General features: G+C 39.8%; 1 protein-coding gene across 6 annotated transcripts in view; it reads left to right on the forward strand.

Moving 5' to 3' along the window:
• The window catches only part of DLG2 (discs large MAGUK scaffold protein 2), a 2,323,126-nt gene that overhangs the window by 329,752 nt on the left and 1,976,410 nt on the right, over nucleotides 1-16,964 (forward strand). The window lies entirely within an intron of this gene.

A 16,964-nucleotide genomic window follows, 5' to 3' on the forward strand; every position in this document is an offset into this window, starting at 1 on the left:
ACTATTTTCCCATCCTTTTAGTTCTTTGTGCATGTCCAAGATAAAGCCCACAAGATTCACCTGCCGGGACAAAGCCTGCTAAATTAGACCGCCAAAACAGTCTTGTGAGGGAGGAGAATCAGGAAGTGAAAAGAACAAAGGATTGGCAACTAGCTGCCATTTTTGGAATCTTACTTATAAGCCAGCTATATACCTTTCTGTTCAACTATTCTAAGAATGTTGAGTCGAATCTTCTATTCTGTTCAACTGTATCTAAGAATGAATCACCTTTTATTTCTTATAACTTCTCCTTTGATAGAAGAGATCATGTCTTTCTTACAGTCATCATGTTGTACGTTACATCCCCAGTATTTATTTATCTTCTAACTGGAAGTTTGTACCTTGTGAAACCTTTGTTTTTAAAAGATAATTGTGAAAAATGCCACACATTTTGCCTTGCCATTTGACTCAGTAGTTCTTTGATATTTTGGACTCTGTGTTATTCTCTACTTCAAAATTTTTGCTATAAAATAAGTCATAAATGATGGAAAAATAAGGCTGGAATTTTGTAGCATGTGGTGTGACACTGTGTCATATTTAATATAATTTTAAGTGACTGACTTTCTACTGCTCTGTTTTCAAACAGTGTACAAGAAATCTAGAAACCTTCACAGAGGTGAGGGCTTTAGCATTGCTGGTGGAACATAAGACAGACTGCCAAACTCCTTTGTCAAAACCTCCCGGGATCTTCTCACTAGAGTAAAGGTTACATTCCTTAAGAGTTGTGACCCCAGTTACCTCTCAGATCTAAACCCTGCTCCTCACTCACTCCTGTCCCTCCTCCATAGCCTCTTCACTGCTGCTCAGACACTTAGAGCTTTGAATTTTTCCACTTGCTTTGTCCTTAGGCTGAAATGAAATTTCTCCATAGAGCTGCATGGGGAAAGGGAGTTGCCTCTTTCAAATCTTTAATGTCACCTTCTCCTTGATTCCCACTCCATTCTATTAAAAATACCCTTTTCACATGCCCAGAACCGCTGTTATCATTCCTTGCTTTGTTTTTATTCATAGCACTTTTCATTATCCATCAGAGAGGCGTTATGTTGTTGTTAAGAGCTAGCTACTGTGAGACCATTTCAGTTTGAACCGAAGTTCTACCACTTACTGGCTGAGTGTTTTGAGGAAATTACTTAATCCCACTATATCTCAGCTTCTTCCTCTAAAATGCAGTTGTCATAAGAATTAAATTTTTGTTTTCCCTCACAATGAAATATTAGCTGCACGAGGGCAAGGATTTTTGTCTATTTGGTTTCTTGCTTTTATTCTAGCACCTAGAATATCTCTCTCATTTTATCAATTACTTGTTGAGAAGTTTAGCTTTATGATTTTGGCTTACAGCAAGTTTTCCTAAGAACAAATATTCTAAAAGTTTGCTCCACCTTTTTAGCCAGGACCATTTGAATCTTCCATGATAGCTAGCTGTATTTTTAAAACAAATGCATAGAGCAAGCGACAGTTGATAGAATGACTCACTCATCCATTAATTCTTTCATTTAAATATTTATTGTCTAAGCTACTGTTTTTTGTTAGACTCTGTGGTAGATACATTAACTGGGAGACTCTGAAATTTAAAAAATAGATTTTTTTTCCTGTTGACTCCAACCTCAAGAGGCTTGTTTCCCAGTTGAATGTCTGGGCTTTTAAGGATGATTCCATGGGGATGGCGACTGAAGCACTAACTTTATAGTCAAACATATTTAGGTTTGTAACTGAGAAGGGTTAATTTTGACTCCATGCTGAATCTGTTTCTCTGGCTTTAACCCTTGTTTTGGTGCTTTTGTTATTATAAGTGCCGGGGTCCAGCCCCGGCTGATCCAGGGTATTCGAAGGGGAGACGGCTTAGGCGACTATTTAAATATTCATCAAAGATATAAAGGGTAATAGAATGAGGATAGCTCAGTAGGAAAATTCAGTGGAGAAAAGAGGCTGAGTAGCTTGGTTTACGCGGGAGACCAATAAAACTACAAGACAAGAAGTTTGCACCACTTACGTAGGCCGCAGGCGTCCTTCCGTTCTCCCGAAGGAGAGGAGACACTGAGGCCTCCCCGGTCGGATCTTAGAAGCCCAGGCATAATTAGTAAGCATGGCGGGTTCCGTGCTCCAGATGGAGACTCAACCAGAGTGAGAGAGAGAGAGAGCGACATGGGGAGACCAGTATTTCGAGAAACTGATCCCAATTCTTTATTTTCCATGGTCTACTTTTATACACTGAGATGTTATGCAAAAGTCACGCGGGGTCAGCAGTCCTGACTTTTATCAAAGTCAGGTGCTTCATACAAATGTATACAGAGGTCTTAGGGGTGTTACATCATCTTCTGGCCAGGGGGGCCTGCTGACAATTTATGACCCTCTCCTTGTGACAACAGTCAGTCAACCAGGACACTTATTTCTCCAGGGGTGATTATTCTTAAAACAGACACCACCCAAATAAAGTTACATTCCTACAGGGTGACGGTGTAGTGGGTTTTAGTTAAGGAAAGAATTTACTTAGCCTAAGGTCTAACGTGATTAGTATCAAAGGTTAATACTTATTTCTTCTATATATTCATTAATGTGTGTAAGGGCAGGGGATGTGGAGACTTAGCAACAAACATTGGCTCAACAAATGAAAAACCCTTCACCAATACAATTTCTAATCAGCCCATTATACTTATACTAATAGTTTTCTAACTTTTCTAAGGAACCTGTTTTTAGAAGGTTTGAAGCATCTCGTGCCTCTCACAGTTGGGAGGCTGTGAGCAATCACATGTGGCCGGACAAGCCTGTCAGGCAGGCTAGAGAACCTTCAGAGGAGTTTGTAGGTTAAAACACTCTTATCACACCCAGGAATTATTATTAACTGGAGCTCTAGGTTAACTCCTTCTCCGAAAGAGGTGATGGGGGACAGCCCCCCGTAAAGTCAGAGGTGTAGGTGAGAGCACAAAGTAGTAAAGTAGGCAGGCTCTGGTTATGAGGGTAGATGCTCGAGGAGTTCCAGGGGGACTCCTAAGGCTCGATCCCGCCTTTGCGTATGTCAAGCCTCCTTCCTCATGACCTTTGTCATGGGCGGAGTACCTCACTCTGGCCCCCAACAATAAGCATACACAATGGCCTGCCTCAGGGAACCCTGTCCCCCTCTGCCTGACCCTTAAACTAAAGTGCTTTTGTTTAGCTCACAGGGAAATAACCCGACCCTGCCCACTTGCGAAGAACTGTGACATCCTTAAGTTCCTTGCATAGGGAGTGGTGCCTCGTCAGCTTGCCTCAGAAACTCACATTGGGAGGGCCAGAATCAAGGATAGCTGTGACCTCCTTGTTTATTGATACGGCAGGAGATATTCCATTTCACACCACCTGTGAAATGGCTATAAGGAAATGAAACAAACATATCCCCCTGCCTGAAGCTTGCCATTCTAGGAGATATTTGCCAGAATTAAATGGTCTTTTTACTCTGTTTTCCTCACCTCTTCCCATCTCTGACCCATAAAAGAACCTGGCATCCAGGCTCCTGTGCTGTGCTTAGTTGGTCAGTTGTGTCCAGCTCTTTGTAACCCCATGGACTGTAGCCCGCCAGGCTCCTCTGTCCATGGGGATTCTCCAGGCAAGAATACTGGAGTGGGTTGCCATGCCCTCCTCCAGGGGATCTTCCCAACCCACGGATCAAACCCAGGTCTCCTGTATTGCAAGCAGATTCTTTACCGTCTAAGCCACAAGGGAAGCCCAAGAATACTGGAGTGGGTAGCCTGTCCCTTCTCCAGGGGATCCTCCGAACCTGGGAATTGAACAGGAGTCTTCTGCATTGCAGGCGATTTCTTTACCAGCTGAGCCACCAGGGAAGCCCAACCAGGGCCCTACACGATGGTTATTTTGAGACTTTAGTCCGTCATCTTCTCGGTCAGCCAGTTTTCCAACTGAAATCATATTCCTTGCCTCAACACCTCATCTCTTGGATTTATTGGCCTATTGTGCTGCGAGCAGAATGAGCTTGGACTAGGTAACAGGTTGTTATAGTTTACTCCTGACACAAGTTATATGACCTTGAATAAGTTATTCAACCATTCTAAGTTGTAGGTTCTTAATAAGGCAGGGAGAATATTTGTACCTTCCCTAAGAGCTTTGAAATTATTACATTAAATTATCCAAGTGATGTGTTTACAGAGAGTCTGATACACAGTAGGAATTCAGTGATTTTTATCTACTGTTACTACTGCCTTGAAGGACGGATAGAGTATGTAGAAATCAGCAAAATGGGTGCTGGGATAATAGGGGACCAGATTGTATACAGTCTTGTAGGCTATTGGGAACATTTTACTCTGAGAGAAGTGAGAAACCATCAGAAGGTTTTGAACATATCGGAGACTTAATTTGACTTTCCCCAAAGCCGTGCAGAATCTTATGTTTTTAGAAATTAGAAATATATTTTATTTTGGCCTGGGTTGGCTTAGTTTCCACGGGCTTCTTTCCTGTACCTCTATATTTAGTGTATCTAGGAGTGGATAGCAAGGACAATGGAGTCACTGTTTTGGATCCTATGAAGTCCCTGTCATGTCCCGATGACTGATTTCTCCCTTGAAACAAAATCAGATGAGCCCCAAAGTAAAAGCTTTGACATAATTTTAATAGTATGTAGTTTTAAAAAGACCTAGAGGTCAAGGTTTTAGAGTTTTCTTGACTTGAGATAAAATGACATTTACTGTTTGTGTTCAGCCTTGGATCATTTTAAACATAAGCTTCACCTGCTAGTTCTTGAAATGTCATCTTGGGTGCCTAAGGGAGAGATCTCTTTTCTCACTTCCTCAGCATGCATGTGATAAAATTCTACCTGTTTAACATAAAGTCTGATTTATAGAAGGTTTTTGGAAATGTAGACCTTTTTTTTCTTTTTTGGCTGCTGCCACCCCCATTAAAATATTTACCCTGTAATGTGTGTTGATGGGGCTTCTCCCGTGGCTCAGACAGTGAAGAATCTGCCTGTGATGCAGGAGACCTGGGTTCAATACCTGGGTTGGGAAGATCCCCTGGAGAAGGGAATGGCTACCACTCCAGTATTCTTGCCTGGAGAATCCATGGGCAGAGGAGCCTGGTGGGCTGCAGTCCATTGGGTTGCAAAGAGTCAGACACAACTGAGCTATTAGGCACACATGTAGTTGGTATCACAAGCAGCAGCAACCAAGTTGTAGCAGAGCTGTTCTGTGTTGAGTTGTTGAAATTTTGAAACAAGATGAAAAGTATTTACTCAGCCTTTATTTTAGGAATACAACAAAGACATTCCTTGATTTAAATATTTTAAAATAAGCATATAATTTGTGGTTAGATTTTGTTTGTTTCTTAGGTGATTTTTCCTGAGTCGTAAGTGATTTCTTTCTCTTCTATTTTGTTTTATGCTGAGGCAGTATTGCTCTCTTACCTGCTAACACTGTTTTCACTGATTTTAGCTCCCAGGTATGGTGAGTTTTCTATCTTTGATTCTTTTGTGAAAGAAGTGGACATAACATCCTCCCCACTTCTGCTTTAAGTGTTTATATATATTATTTTTTATACACTTTATTTTTTTCAACAGAGATTGTGTGACTGAGCTGAAGCCTTCAGTTCTAACTTGATAATAGAAAGAAAGCATTTTTATATTACTGAACAATTACTAAACCATGTTGCAGTAAGAGCCTTGGGCTGGGAAGGAGGCAGCTTGGCAAAACAGAAAAATCGAGCCATCTGAGAACTCGGTGTTTAGATTTTGGTTTTGCTGTTTGTTGATTGTGTGGCCATGGCCAAATTACTTAACCTCTGTGTACGTCAATTCCTTTATAGAATGTTAAAATAATAATAATGCTTACCTCATAAGATTCTTGTGAAGTATGAATAATACATAAGGCATGTAAAATACTTAGTACAATTCCTGAACCTAGGAAATACTCCATAAATAGTAGCTATTTGATATGAGCTTATGGAAAGTCCTTTCACATCTCTGAGTCTCATTTACTTCATCAGTTCAGTTCAGTTCAGTCGCTCAATCGTGTCCAACTCTTTGCGACCCCATGAATCACAGCACGCCAGGCCTCCTTGTCCATCACCAACTCCCAGAGTTCACTCAGACTCACGTCCATCGAGTCAGTGATGCCATCCAGCTATCTCATCCTCTGTCGTCCCCTTCTCCTCCTGCCCCCAATCCTTCCCAGTATCAGAGTCTTTTCCAATGAGTCAACTCTTCGCGTGAGGTGGCCACAGTACTGGAGTTTCAGCTTCATCATCAGTCCTTCAAATGAGTATTCAGGGTTGATTTCCTTTTGGATGGACTGGTTTGATCTCCTTGCAGTCCATGGACTCTCAAGAGTCTTTCCCAACACCACCGTTCACAGGCATCAATTCTTCGATATTCAGCTTTCTTCATGATCCAACTCTCATATCCATACATGACTACTGGAAAAACCATAGCTTTGACTGTATGAACCTTTGTCACTAAAGTAATGTCTCCGCTTTTTAATATGCTGTCTAGGTTGGTCATAGCTTTTTTTCCAAGGAGCAAGTGTCTTTTAATTTCATGGCTGCAGTCACCATCTGCAGTGATTTTGGAGCCCAAGAAAATAAAATCTGTCACTGTTTCCATTGTTTTCCCATCTATTTGCCATGAAGTGCTGGGACCAGATGTCATGATCTTCATTTTTTGAATGTTGAGTTTTAAGCCAGCTTTTTCATCTCCTCTTTCTCATCTAACCCTTGCATATGGGGGAGAAGCAAATGAAAGGATATATATAAGAAAACTTTGAAAACTGCATTATATAAAACTGCATTATGTTAAAATGTGTGGTAAAAATAGGATTTTGTTTTTTTCTTTCATCATTCCTCCCTGGGGATTCAGATCAAATAACAGATGAGAAAGTATTTTACAAAGCAGAAGTATTATGTGAATATAAGATAATTTTACTATATGTCTTGCAAATATCTTCTCGTATGCCCATTGCTGTTACTTGGAATTCTTTCTCTGGGTTTTTTGTTGGGGCTGAAGAGGAGAAAGAGAGTATTAGTAATTCCTGTTAAAATATGCATACTTGCTGTAAGACAATTAAGACAATACAGCTGTTAGCAAGCTCTTGCATGAGCTTGTCAGAGCTCCATATTGACATTTAAATAAGAGCAGAGGTTTTTGTTTTCTTTTGTTCATTTATCTCTTTGAGACAGTGGAGAAAGAGTAATTATTTGGGGTGGGGAACCTGGTGGAGAGGGGATAAATGATGATAAATGGGAATTAGCGATGAATGGGAGAGACGTAGAGTGGAGAAAAGAGGCAGAATTAGAAGGAATCTTAAAGGTTCACACATAAGCTTTAAACTACTAGTTAATCTTTTTGTTATACCACCTTGGCAAGAGGTACAGAAATGAGCACTTGTAAGGAATAATGAAACTGTCTTCCCTCCTGTTCCCCATCCTGTTTCTCCCTTTCTCCCCACCCCCCTCTTCCTTCCCTTCCCTATCACTTATAGAATATCTGCTGTGTGTAGTGTCTTTAAGCTGCCTCTTGCCTTTGCACACAAATGGTTTATAAAAGTGAACCTCAGAAACACCTTTTTTATAGCCTCAGTTCTACCCAATTCCCTTTGCTCAAGAAACACTTGATTGTTTCTTCCAGTCTTCTAGTTATTCTCTTCTTGGGCTTGATCTCTTTCTTTGGTAGTGGTGGCCGTGTATACATGCTCCGTCATGTCTGACTCTTTGTGACCCAACTCTACACTGGAGCCTTCCAGGCTTCTTTTGTCCATGGAATTTCCCAGATGAGAATACTGAAATGGATTGCCATTTTCTACTCCAGAGAATCTTCCCCACCCAGAGATCTAACCCACGTCTCCTACATCAGCAGGAGGATTCTTTACCACTGTGCCACTTGGGAATCCCTGTTTTTTTTTTTATATCAGTTACAAAGATGAGGAAGACCAGAGTCCTTATTTGATCTTTTACTTCAGTAGGAGTAACTGTGTCTCCTATATGTAGACCATTGCGTGTTTGAAGATATCACTTATCTTAGTTGATTCTCATAATGGCTTAGTGAGCCCGGTAAAGTTGATGTCACCGTCCATATTAGAAATGAGGAAGCTGTGCTTAGGCACATGTTGTTAGAAAGTGAGGCAGTTAGGAGTTTGACTTCAAGGCAGGGATTTCCCCATGACACTACAGGAGAAAAAGAGCAGTTTTCACTAGAATATTGCAAATGGTTTCGTGGCTAGTTAGCTTTAGCAGTGGTCTTTGTGTTATGCTTAAGGCTTTGGTTGAAGTGACAAGTATTCCAGATATAGAAAACTGTTTAAAAACTTGGAAGAGTAATAAGACTTTTCCCTATAATTCAGGCCCAGACTAGGCACTTCTAATGTATTATTTTCTAATCTTTATAACAATCCAGCAAGGTAAGCATTTTATTGATTGCTCATCTTGTTTTAAATAGAATTTGAGGTGGTAGGTCGATATTATTATTTCTAATTTGCAGAAGATGAAACTAAGCCTCAGAAAAGTTAAATAACTTGATCAACATCAGCTGTGGTGTTGTGAGGATTAATAAACACGTGCCTGACATCCCATGTCCCTTCCTAGAAGAGAGCAAAAGGGCTTTATGAGCAGTCAGGTTCAGCAGACAGGGGAGGTGAGACTGACTGATGGGTGATTTGAGCTGATTGAAAGCTTTAATTAAACAGAGTTTAGATACTCTTCTTTAGGCAGCTGTGAGCCATAGAAAGTTATTGTGTAAGGAAGTAGCATTATCAGCTATGCTGAGGAGGCAACATCACACATGGTAGACTGGAGAAGGGAGAAACTGATGACAGGGAGACCAATTAGGTGGCTGCTGCACTAGAAAATATTCAACTGAATACCTGGAGAATTATGCATTTCCCTTCTTAAGAATACTGAATTTTTCTTTATAAACATCATTTCTCCTGGGTAATAACTTGACTTCTAAAGAACAAAATTATGTCAAATTTAGAAAATGCAGTCAAACTAACTTGTAATAGAAAGGACAATCCAAGTGGCAAAATTAATTACCTAGGGAAACCTGTGAGTAACTTACAGAGCTGGTGGTTACTTTGCTGAGGTTGAATGTTAGCTCAGCTTTTATCTCTGCATAATTTAAAGTAATAATTTTCTTTGGAGGATTCTAGCTAATCTTCCAATAATCTGATCCAGAACAGCAAAAGTACTTCAGTTTTCTACCTAATATTGCTCAAATGTAGTGAAAGTGGATCATATTCATACTTACTAGAATCACTGGACCTTAAATGATATATTATTGAGATAGTGTGTAGATATTTAACTATAAAATTCCACTAATTTTCGTCACTTTGAAATTTCTTTAAGTTTTATCTTTCTCTCTGTTCACAATGCCACTGATCCAATTCAGTCTTTCACAGAATCTTGCTAAGAGATTTCGCAACAGGCTTCAAATTGATCCTCATAATTTAGTCTTTCCTTTTGTAGCTCAACCCCCATAATGCAACAGTTTAAAAACTACCTATTGACCCTTATTGATTACTGGCTGTTGTTCCATTTCCTTAACATAGCATTTACCTTGGTATAGCCTTAATAGTCTGGCCCAAACTCAAGTTAAGCCTAACTTAAGCCTTGTTCTTGTTATTTCTCCTGTCTGGAATATTCGTCCCTTTGTTTTCATCTGGAAATGTCCTACTTTAATCTTTTAAAGGTTTAGTTGTCTATTACCAGTCTTCTAATGACCTCAAGAAGAACAGATTCTTCTCTGCTGTGTGCTGCCCAAGGCCTCTGTTAGAGTGTTCATTGTATTTTATTAGAACTAGTTGCTCAAATGCTTCACCTGTTAGATTTTGAGCAGCCTGATAACAAGTATTAAATTTCTCTATGGTGCTTCCCTGCTGGCTCAGTTGGTAAAGAATCCGCCTGCAATGCAGAAGCCCCAGGTTTGACCCATAGGTCAGGAAGAACCCTGGAGAAGGAAATAGCAATATTCTTGCCTAGGAAATCCCATGGACAGAGGAGCCTGGTGGGCTACAGTCCATGGGGTCACAAGAGTTGGACACAACTTAGCAACTAAACCACCGTACAACTAACTATATTGTTTTGTTTTTTTTTTTCCTACAGATTGTTAGGTGATATGTATTCAATAAATCTTTATTGAGTGGGTGATTGACTATATTTTCCTTGATACATGAGAAAAATGTGATGTTTTTCTGTCTATATATAATATAGATAGTAATGTACTACTACAATATATTCCTGCATATATTACTATATATATGTACATTTCTATATATATGTATGTCATACTAGAAGCATGTCTTGAAATTTCTTGGTTGATTCAGGGAAAAGATACTAGTCCTAGATAAGGAAGTTGTTAAAAGTATAAAAATGAGTCATGGTGGTTAACAGCTTACTGTGTCCTTTAAAGTAATTATTGTGTGGCAGAATATAAGGCAGTTATGGGCTTAAAATGGTGTCGTGTAGTTCTACATCTTTCCCTATGCATGAATCTTTTAGCAGATTGTGTTGCTATCAGAGTCAGTGATGTTACTGGGTCATTAGCAGTCTTGGAGAGAATGGTTAGGTTGGAGGAACTATTCTCTTTCCTGCTACAGACTTGATTTGGGTTGATAGCACACCTCTTTTAATAACTTGTTCTCTTTAAAAATTCATTTTTTTGCCATTTTTGCAATTATGCAGTTTTACAATGACAATGCTTATTCAACAGGCAGAGTATCTTGACAAAAAAGATATAGATGTCTTCACATTCTCTCAAATTTTGTTCCCGTAGAGAAAGGAGCTTACAGTATATGTAAGGGGTCAATCCACTTCTAAGATATTATGGTCAGAGAATGAGGTTTGTTCATGAGGTAGAACTATCAATAACTTGATAATAAAAATGTAACTGTGAAGAATATTTCAAATATTGATACTCTACAAGGTTGATGTCATTTACAGGTGTATAATATGAGGTGAAACCTATATAACATTAGATCCAAGGAAGTCTATCTACATAATACTTTGTCCATGGAGAGTTTATGTGGAAACCTAAAAGGATTTGTTATTTTTATCAAGAAGTATAGTATTGCTTTGAATTAGCTTAGTATTTTTTCTCTTAGGGAACTTAGAACTTTCCACATTGTATTATAGTTATTTGGGAGCAGAGTAGAAGTCCCTTACAATATTATGGACTCAGGAAGTGTTCTGTGTATATGGCTTATATCCCTGTATTAGTACTAGTTCACATCCCTGCATAGAATAGCCATTTAGTAAATGTTCATGCAATATATAAAGTGACTATATTATTGTCTTATCTAAAAGCCCTATAGTTTTGAAGCTATATAAAAATATGAAGCTGGGCAGTAGCATGCACCCTAAGTCACTTCAGTCGTGTCTGACTCTTTGTGACCCTATGGACTGTAGCTGGCTAGGCTTCTCTGTCCATGGGATTCTCCAGTCAGGAATTCTGCAGTGGGTTGCTCTGCCCTCCTCCAGATCTTCCCAACCCAGGGTTCGAACCCACGATTCTTATGTCTCCAGAATTGGCAGGCAGGTTCTTTTCCATTAGCGCCATCTGGGAAGCCTCAATTGAGAGTGTTCCAGAAAATTTCTGATTATCCAACTTGTAACACTGGATCAAGAACAGATTCTAAGGTGTCTTGGACATTAAAAATCTATGTGAATGCACTATTAAACATTTTATGAAATTTCATGCATTTTACTGTTCTCAGCTATTTCATTATTAGTAATTATATATAACATGATTGTATGTATGCAGATGTGATTTAAAGTAAATAACACAAGATCATGGCTTAACATATGAATAACCCCTTCTTATTTAAAGAAGAAAAGTTGTTTTATTTTAATCTGTCATGGCCATCTTGCACAAGGTGATGAAAAATGAATCAATATAATACCAGGTGTCATTCCATCAGGAAAACAAGAAGTTCTCTAGTACAGAATCTACAAGAGTAAGTGAGTCATAAACTCCAAACCACTAATGCCTCAAGTCATTGGCTACCCTGATTCTTAAAGAAGTATAAAACACAGAATATTCAGAAGATTTCTTTACAGAACTGTGGTAGTTTTATGTGCCAATTTATCTAGGCTGTGAAGTGAAGTGAAGTCACTCAGTCGTGTCCGACTCTTTGCAACCCCATGGACTGTAGGACTCTTTGCAACCCCATGGACTGTAGCCTACCAGGCTACTCTCTCCACGGGATTCTCCAGGAAAGAATACTAGAGTGGGTTGCCATTTCCTTCTCCAGGGGATCCCGACACAGGGATCAAACCCGGGTCTCCCGCATTGCAGGCAGACGCTTTAACCTCTGAGCCACCAGGGAAGCGGGTGGCTGTAGCACCCAGTTATTTAATAAACACTAATCTAGATGTTGCTGTGAAGGTATTTTGTATACGTGGTTAACATAAAACTGGTTGACTTTAAGTAAAGGAGATTACTCTTGATAATGGGTGTAAGCCTCATGAAATTATTAATAGTTGAAGGCCTTAAAAGCAAAACAGATTTTTCAGAGAAAGAATCCTGCCTCATGATTGCAATACCAAGCCTTGAGTTTCTAGCCTGATGGTCTGCCCTGCATATTTCAAACTTTCCAGTCTTCAGGATTCCAAGAGTCAACTCCTTAAAATGAATCTCTCTTTGTATCTCTGTCTTTCTCTCTTATTCTGTTACTCTGGAGAACCCTAACTGATAGAATAACACATTTAATAAAGGCTTTGTCACTTTGTTTTCATTCTTTTTTTTTTTTTTTTCGTTGTTTTGTCTAACTCTTTTGCGAATCCCGCCAGGCTCCTCTGTCCATGAAATTTTCCAAGCAAGAATACTGGAGTGGGTTGCCATTTCCTCCTCTGGGGGATCTTCCCCACCCAGGGATGGAGCCCACATTTCCTGCATTGGCAGATGGATTCTTTAGCACTGAGCCACCTGTGATGCCCAGCTAATTCTTAGGTAGCACTTATTATATTCCAGGCATTTATCTAAGCACTTTACATATATTAAGTCATTTAATTCTCATAGCAGTCATATAAAGATAGGTATTATTACTCTTATTTTACAGAAGAATAAGTTAAGGTGCAAAAGTTTAAATGATTGGACCAAGAGGTATTTTCTGAGGCATTCTGAGGCAGTCTAGAGCAGAGAGTGTAGGTGGAGCAGATCCAAGCTGAAGGTTACAAGGAAGAAGTTGAAAGCCAGGAGGCTGAGCAACACAATGCAAATAAAATTTCATCAAAGAAATAGTGGGCTTGTAATTGAAAAGATCCAAGTGAGAACTAGAATGAACAAGAATAAAGTGCCTGGGACACTTTAACAGGCCAGTAGCTGTAGGGTTGGTACATTAGGCTACCCTAAAGTGTAAGATTGAGATGTAGAGTTACTATTTCCATTATGGGACTGTTCTAGTTGTTAGGGAGTTCTGCCATGATGCAATAAAAAGCATGCATTCTTAACATTCTACCATCACTTGTAATTCTGCAACACAGAGCAAATACACATTCTTTGCCATCAATTTGAAAACCATCACATCCCCTTATTCTACTCTTAACCTTTCCTACCAAGTATTTTATCTGATATAGGTATCATATAGAGCTTTTTGAGAGACATTAGCAGTCCCAACTATGTGCTATTTTAAACATTAAGTAAGAGTGTAAGAATAGGTTGATAAACTGAAGAATCTACCCACACTGTAATGATGCTAACTGAAATAAAACCATTTGGATGGGGCCTTCCGAAAAAAGGGATGGTAACAACTTAGCCACATTTAGTTCAGTTCAGTTCAGTTCAGTCTGTCAGTTGGGTCCGACTCTTCGCAACCCCATGAATTGCAGCACGCCAGGCCTCCCTGTCCATTACCATCTCCCGGAGTTCACTCAAACTCATGTCCATTGAGTCAGTGATGCCATCCAGCCATCTCATCCTCTGTTGTCCCCTTTTCCTCCTGCCCCCAATCCTTCCCAGCATCAGAGTCTTTTCCAATGAGTCAACTCTTCGCATGAGGTGGCCAAAGTACTGGAGTTTCAGCTTTAGCATCATTCCTTCCAAAGAAAGCCCAGGGCTGATCTCCTTTAGAATGGATTGGTTGGATCTCCTTGCAGTCCAAGGGACTCTTCTCCAACACCACAGTTCAAAAGCATCAATTCTTCAGCACTCAGCTTTCTTCACAGTCCAACTCTCACATCCATACATGACCACAGGAAAAACCATAGCCTTGACTAGACAGACCTTTGTTGGCAAAGTAATGTCTTGCTTTTCAATATGCTATCTAGGTTGGTCATAACTTTTCTTCCAAGGAGTAAATTTCTTTTAATTTCATGGCTGCAGTCACCATCTGCAGTGATTTTGGAGCCCCCCAAAATAAACTCTGATACTGTTTCCACTGTTTCCCCATCTATTTCCCATGAAGTGATGGGACCAGATGCCATGGTCTTCGTTTTCTGTATGTTGAGCTTTAAGCCAACTTTTTCACTCTCCTCTTTCAGTTTCATCAAGAGGCTTTTTAGTTCCTCTTCACTTTCTGCCATAAGGGTGGTGTCATCTGCATATCTGAGGTTATTGATATTTCTCCTGGCAATCTTGATTCCAGCTTGTGCTTCTTCCAGCCCAGCATTTCTCATGATGTACTCTGCATGTAAGTTAAATAAGCATGGTGACAATATACAGCCTTGACGAACTCCTTTTCCTATTTGGAACCAGTCTGTTGTTCCATGTCCAGTTCATGTCTGTTGCTTCCTGACCTGCATACAAATTTCTCAAGAGGCAGATCAGGTAGTCCGATATTAGCCCTAAAATAAACTATACAGCTTTTGGAAGGGCTGTTTGGATGGGGCTTCCCAGGTGGCGCACTGGTATAAAACCTGCCTGCCACGCAAGAGACACTAAGAGATGCGGGTTTGATCCCAGGGTTGGAAAGATCCCTGGAGTGGGAAATGGCAACCTGCTCTAGTATTCTTGCCTGGGAAATTCGTGGACAGAGGAGCCTTGGAAGGCTACAGTCCTTGGAGTTGCAGTGTCAGACTTGACTGTGCAACTTTGCACGTACACACGCATGCAGCTTTACTCATGAGGAACACGTCAGTAAAAACTGAAAAAGTGCTTTGAGCAGCCAGAGCCAATTCTACAGTCTCTTGGAAATTTGTTGGGATTAAGTTAAATGATGGAAATAAAGTGCTTAGCATACTGCTTATCAGTAAATACCTCCCCCCAAATGAAAATTATTAACCATAGGGAGAAATTTCTATTGGCAGACACACTCATGATCCTGAGAAATGAATTCTCCTAGTTTGATAGTAAAAGAAGCCAGGGAAAGAAAAATCCAAAGCAAAAAGCGAACATAAAAGCATAAAATGTGCCATCATCTGAGACTATGGTGCATAGGGTTAGCTGTCTGAAGCAATTATTCTCCTAGAGTAGAAAAATAGTGAATGTTTAAAATAGTTTAAATTATTTTAAGTGTGATTTCTTTAAAAAGAAAGGAACAAACATTTTAGAAAGGCTTCTATGCAAAATAAACTGAAATCTTTATTTTAAAGGATTAAACTCAAAGATACCTGGGAAACTCTGTAAAATGATTATTCCACATGGTTTTAGATAGCTTGCTGTTTGCTTGGCTTGGATTGGTTTGGTGTTACTGTGTCAGATTTTTTGACAACAACAGGAGCATCTTGTATGGGGAAATGAGTGAGAGTAGATCCTTGCCCTAAAGTAGGTAATTATCTAGAAGGAAGACAGATATGCACTCAAGTAGCTAAATATCAAGTGCTAAAGTAGAGATGGATGCAAAACTTTATGGGAACACAGAGCAGGCTTATTAAATATGAATTATGTAACTGCTGCCAAAGAAATCCTGAAAAAAATGTTACTACCTAGAACTGAAAGTTCTTGCTCTCTAGAACTTGAAGTGCAACATCAAATGACTTTATTTTCTAACATTTTGCGGAACTATGATAGAAATGACTCTGTCTTGAGACAAATAGTTTTTCATCACAGTTGATTCGTTCTGAGTAACAGAAAGCAAAGTGGGCATAAGAAACACTTAAGCAATCATTTCTTCACTCTTTCAGCACATCTTTATTGGGTATCTAGGTTCTCACTTTGTGCCCCATACTAAGGATACAAGATGGATGAGACTCCAGTGTTTGTAGTGGGAGCTAGAGTGCTGCTTATGGAAGGAGTACTGACATGGGGCCAAAAGGATCATACAGGAATTCTGCTTCCTCCACTTAACAGCAACGTGATTTTGAACCTCCTCCTCTTAACCTGTACAATGAGAATACAAATATTTGCCTTCATAATTGTTTTAAAGGTGGAGCTGTAGAAGTAAAATACCAAATTTGTTTTGGTTTTGGCACATAGTACATGCTCAAAAAAGGGGACCTATGTACATGACAGTGTTTGTCTTTAAGAAGCTTATCCAGTGGGGCATGCATCAATGCAGTTTAACATTAACTGTTGTTTAGTCACTAAGTCATGTCTGACTCTTTGCCACCCCATGGACTGTAGTCTACTAGGCTCCTTTCTCCGTGGGGTTTTCCAGGTAAGAATACTGGAGTGGGTTCCCGTTTCCTTCTCCAGGGGATCTTCCTGACCCAGGGTTTGAATCTGTGTCTGCTGCCTTGGCAGGCAGATTCTTAGGGAGTGCTTAATTTGCTATCTAGAAAAAAGACGGCTTCGTAGAGCAGGCAATTTGAGAAAAATCTTGAAGATTGCAATGGCAGTAAACAGAGTGGGTGGAATTTCTAGTAGATGGAGCACTATTTCCAAAGGTATTGCATTTGAAAGAGAAAGCATATCTTTTTTCCCCCTTGTGGTTGTCGTTCAGTCACCAAGTCTTGTTTGGCTCTTTGTGACCTCATGGACTGCAGCATGCCAGGCTTCCCTGTCCTTCACTATCTCCCAGAGTTTGCTCAGACTCCTGTCCATTGAGCTGGTGATGATATCCAACCATCTCATCCTCTGTCGCCAA

Source organism: Bos taurus, chromosome 29, assembly GCF_002263795.3.
Source record: "Bos taurus isolate L1 Dominette 01449 registration number 42190680 breed Hereford chromosome 29, ARS-UCD2.0, whole genome shotgun sequence".
Taxonomy (NCBI): domain Eukaryota; kingdom Metazoa; phylum Chordata; class Mammalia; order Artiodactyla; family Bovidae; genus Bos; species Bos taurus.